Source organism: Etheostoma spectabile, unplaced genomic scaffold (assembly GCF_008692095.1).
Source record: "Etheostoma spectabile isolate EspeVRDwgs_2016 unplaced genomic scaffold, UIUC_Espe_1.0 scaffold352, whole genome shotgun sequence".
Taxonomy (NCBI): Eukaryota; Metazoa; Chordata; class Actinopteri; order Perciformes; family Percidae; genus Etheostoma; species Etheostoma spectabile.
The window spans coordinates 1,012,371-1,017,915 of record NW_022605591.1 but is presented as its reverse complement, the minus strand read 5'-3'; the positions used below and the strand labels follow the sequence as shown (position 1 = coordinate 1,017,915).

Sequence of the window (5,545 nt, the reverse complement as noted above, 5' to 3'; positions counted from 1 at the left end):
GGAGTCCATCTGAATCATTACACCATTGTCACCGGCAGAGATGCGCTGCCTTAGTCGAGAGAAAATCTTTTCACACTGATAGCAAAAATGTATAATAAATTAAAAAATTTCAAATTTATGTTTAAACTTTTTTTGTCTCAAATGTTATAGTTTTTTGCCATTGGTATAAAAACGTTTTCTCTCAAACATTTTTTTTTCTTTCAGATTATTTACTTTCTTGCATGTAATAAGGAAACAAATCTAGCTCCACAATTAACGAGGTAACTTCAGGTTCAACCCAGAGTTTTGTGCATCCCAACGGTGTATCACTTGTTACCGGGTTAAATCACCGTGGTAACTCATGCTGAACACCTAACCAGGTCGGGAGTAGGTTATGTTAGAAATCAATAGGTGTGAAAGCACCGCCTACTGACCAATCAACACTCGATAGATTACGGGGTCACCGGTCTTAGAAGATGGCGGAGAGAGTGAAGTGCGCTCAGAAAAGTAAAAACATTTAGAGACAACCCCGTTAACATTCCCTGATGGGCATGTTAATGAGTTATATCATTTTCAGTGGAGGTTTAGGCTACTTACGTTTACCCAGTAAGCACACACGAGTGGAGGGAGTTTCATAGGCCATTTGCAGCTATTTGTCTACTTCATGAGTTGTGTGTTGCCAATGCGCGGTTTAATTATGTTTTTATAAAAATATATTTTTGTAGTGTTATACTTGCTTAAATTGTTACTTTTCACTGCTGACTCCAATTCAATTTTATTGATGTGCCCTGCAGGGCATTGCAGGGCCTAGCAGGACAGACAAGGGCACTGCAGGGCCTAGTAGGACATACAAGGGCACTGCAGGGCATAGCAGGACCTATCAGGCGTACAAGGGCCTGAGGGCATAGCAGAATACAAGGGCACTGCAGGGCCTAGGTAGGAGCAGCAATGCACGTGGGTGCAGGGCCTAGTCAGGACATACAAGGGCACTGCGGGCCTAGCAGGACGTACAAGGGCACTGCAGGGCCTAGTAGGACATCAAGGCACGCAGGGCATAGCAGGACGTACAAGGCACTGCAGGGCCTAGTAGGACATGCAAGGGCACTGCAGGGGCAGAGCAGGACGTACAAGGGCACTGCAGGGCCTAGCAGGACATGCAAGGGCACTGCAGGGCCAGCCGGACGTACAAGGGCACTGCGGGCCTAGCAGGACAGACGGCACTGCAGGCCTAGCAGGACTACAGGGCACGCAGGGCATAGCAGGACGTACAAGGGCACTGCAGGGCCTAGTAGGACATACAAGGGCACTGCAGGCATAGCAGGACATAACAGGGCACGCGGGCCTGCAGGCGTACAAGGCACTGCAGGGCTAGTAGGACATACAAGGCACTGCAGGGCATACAGGACGTACAAGGGCACTGCAGGGCCTAGTAGGACATGCAAGGGCACTGCAGGGCATAGCAGACGTACAAGGGCACTGCAGGGCCTAGTAGGACTGCAAGGGCACTGCAGGCTAGCAGGACGTACAAGGGCACTGCGGCCTAGCAGGACAGACAAGGCACTGCAGGGCATAGCAGGACGTACAAGGGCACTGCAGGGCATAGCAGGACGTACAAGGGCACTGCAGGGCATAGCAGGTCATAGCAAGGCACTGCAAGCATAGCAGGACTAGCAGGGCATAGCAGGACGTACAGGGGCACTGCAGGGCCTAGCGACAGACAAGGCACTGCAGGGCATAGCAGGATGTACAAGGGCACTGCAGGGCATAGCAGGTCATAGCAAGGCACTGCAGAGCATAGCAGGACGTAGCAGGGCATAGCAGGACGTAGCTGGGCGTAGCAGGACATAGCAGGACGTAGCAGGGCATAGCAGGAACTAGTAGGCACTGCAAGCGTAGAGACGTAGCAGGGCACTGCAAGCGTGCAAAATGAAATTGAAACTAAGTACATTATCCCAACATGGATTAAAGCCAAACTGACCAAGCTAAAAGAAACTCATCTTATTAAACAATAAGCTAACATTATAAGTTTGACAACTAAACTTAAACGGGTTTCTGCCTATAGACAGGACAGCCGGGTGAGAAAGGGGAAAGTTGCAGTATCATCACAGGTCAGTCAAAACACTGACCTCGAGGCATGAACCTCTCAGCATACATCGCCTGCTCTACCCACTGATCCAACTCAGACACAGCTAAATTCAATCATCAATCAGCAATCATTGAATTGTGTCCTTTTTTCATTGTGTATAATTCTATGATTGTAAACTAAACTAAATAACCTAATAAATTAACATATCTCTAAACTAAGAGCATTGACTATATCAATGCAACTAAATTAAATTTAAAATGAAATTAAACATGCACTATTTTTTTTAATCCACACTGAGTGGATGTGGTGTGAAATGTGGAAAGGTAACATTCGCTTGTAATGCCAAACAGTTATCAACCGGCTGTTTAGCACTTTAGCCTATTGTTTTAATTCTTTTACACGCAGCCTCTAATTCTGTCTGTCAGTGTTTGTGTAAACAACACAAATTTAATGGATTGACCTCCAATTTCTGGACAAATTTAATCTGACAAATGACAAATGTTCAGTTTAGTTATCATAATTTCCGTGGTTGCTCACATTTGTGAGGGAGCGTCTTTGTCTAGTCTATATTGGCAACTGCTACAATGCCTGCTACTTATAGGGCACCGGACTGGGGCGTGTTATGTTCCAGCACACACACACAACACACACACACCACACACCACACACACACACCACACACACACAGCCATAAATCAGTAAATCCTGTCCATGCAAACAGACGATAGGTGGATGAAGTCTACTTTCACATAACTATACTCATGAATACTTTCAGTGACTATATTCATTTCCAAACCTGACTGTAGTACCCTAAACAAACTTTCATCACACATAATGCTATTAACTCAAGTACTCTCATGTTTGAGAGTTTTTTCAATCTCCTCATTAACTCTTGGCAAGAAAGCAAATAAGCGTATTTCCCAAAATGTCAAAGTCTTTTTTTTTTAATCTTAGTCAAGAATATTTAATGCTTTGTTAGAAATAGAACAGTTTAGGAAGAGTATAACACATTTCAATTTTATATTAATCAAATATTGTACTGATATTTACATACATAGAAAGTTCTAATAGATACTTGAAATTAATTTGAGAAAACATGTAAAAGTAGTCCTGCTATCCAATCAACTTACCATTATCTTACCAAACATGATCCAATCCCACCCCCAAAGTAACCTCACAGAAGTAAGGGCCAAGAAAATGTCCTCTTTCCTTTTCCATCTTTATTTACTGTTACATACATAACACACACACACACACAAACACACTCACACAGTCACACACCCTATGAGGCCCGTCCCTGATAATGAAGATAATCAGTGCAGCCTATCTGGCCTGCCCCTGCTGACATGCTGCCAGCCTTGTCTTGGTTTATTTATACATGCTCTATCTATCAACACTAGCTCTATGTTTGGTGGGCCTCAGTGTCTCAGAAGAAATAATTAGGAATGAAACGTGTCTGAATGTGCATACACTCAGAGCGGACCCCCGCCCCGTCCTCCAATCTGCCAATCTCTCCGTCCATCCCTGCTACACTGTCTCCTCTCTGTTTGTTTTCTGGAGACAGAGGCAGCATGCGGCGGGTGGAGAGAGCAGTGTGTGGTCTGATGGTGGCAGTCTGCTGTGAAGTCAGGGAAGCAGAGTGATCAAGTCTTCCAGATTACCACATAAACTGGGCCCTGAGACTTCTCTCGAGCTCTCTGTTTCTGTGCTTCTCTTTTAAACTCAAAACACTGACTTAATGCAGAGTATTGGATGAACTGATCAGTTAACTGACTTCATTTTTAACTGTCATTTACTTCTGGAGTGTATCATTTATATATTTTAAGTATTAATGGCAAATAGTTTTTTGCTTTCATGGTTTTGGTTGATGTTAAGCAGTTTAAATATGTCACTGTCAGCTCTAATATTTTTCAATGCCATTACTTTGGACTTTTACATTGAATTAGTTTCAAAAAGCCTTTCTTCAAGATTACAGAGTACCTATTACAGTGACAATTTAATACAAAGGATTTAATGTTTTCTATATGGGCCAGGCGTCCGATTAAAAACAAAATGAAAACGCCAATTTCAATAAAGTGGGTTGTGTAAAATGTAAATAAACAGAATACAATGATTTGCAAATCACTTTCGAACTATATTCAATTGATCACACTTATTAATATTTAATGGTCAACTGATAACTTTATTCTTTTTTGCAATTTCACTCATTTGAATGTTTACACCTGGTCCATACATCACCTTTTCTTTTAACAACACTCATGAGTTTGGGAACTGAGGACACTAATTGTTGAAGCTTTGTAGGAATTCTTTCCCATTCTTGCTTAAAGTACAACTTCAGTTACTCCACAGTCCGTGTCTCCGTTCTCGTTTCACACTTCATACTGACCACACATTTTCAATGGGAACAGGTCTGGACTTCAGCAGGCCGTCTAGTACCCGCACTCTTTTACTACAAAGCCATGCTGTAAAACTTGCAGAATGTGGCTTGGCATGTTCTTGCTGAAATCACAGGGACGTCCCTGAAAAAACGCTGCTTGGATGGCAGCACTATTGCTCCAAACGTGTGTTTACCATTCAACATTGATGGTGCCTTCACAGATGTGCAGTTACCCATGCCATGGGCACTAACACCCCCCTATACCATCACAGAACCGGGCTTTTGAACTTTGCACTGATAACAATCTGGATGGTCCTTTCCCCTCTTGGCCCAGGACATGACGTCCCTGATTTCCCAAAACAATGAAATGTGGACTTTTTTTGTTGCCCCGGTCCCACCTTTTTTGGAAGGGGTTCAGACATCAAATCAATTGATTTTTGTAAAAAACTTAGTTAATCATTTGACCTTAATATCTTGTCTTTGTAGTGTATTCGCTGAATACTGGTTGGAAAGGATTTACAAATCTTGTTCCTGTTTTTATTTTCATTTCACAATGTCCCAACTTCATTGGAATTGGGGTTTGGAACAAAAATGACAGCTGAGCCGTGCATTTATAAATAATTGTGTTAGATTTTTAATGGAATTGTATTTTCAATTTGTATTTTATTAGGAAAGTTTGGTATTCTACTACAACTTGCATGATGGGATGTTAATGACATGTCCATGGAGTAAAACAACAACTAAACTTTAATTGCATGTGGGCAAACCAGCCATAACCAGCCTGGGAGTAATGTATCACTCCAAGGCCAACGTTAAACAGCAAGCTACAACATCCTCAACAACGACCTTATCTTACTCCCATCTTCTCTCATAGCGGCTGTAAGAAATGGAAGAGGGCGTGGGGGTGGGGGGTTGTGTATTGTGTGTGTGTCAAGGCATGTTATCAGCACGTAAAATCTCTTAAAAAAGAGTGGCTTTGGGGTTTGACACTAATGATGACAATGCCGGGCTACAAGGCGGCAGATGTATTGGCAGGTCTGACTAATGTCACATTGTCACACACACACACACACCACACACACACCACACACCACACACACCCA

At 43.0% G+C, this 5,545-nt stretch overlaps 1 long non-coding RNA gene across 1 annotated transcript in view; it reads left to right on the top strand.

Moving 5' to 3' along the window:
• LOC116686336 (uncharacterized) overlaps nucleotides 1-73 on the top strand; it is a 26,607-nt gene extending 26,534 nt beyond the window's left edge. The window contains exon 3 of the long non-coding RNA XR_004331224.1: nucleotides 62-73. This is a non-coding gene — a long non-coding RNA (uncharacterized LOC116686336). The remainder of the gene's footprint in view (nucleotides 1-61) is intronic.
• Nucleotides 74-5,545: the final 5,472 nt, after the last annotated feature.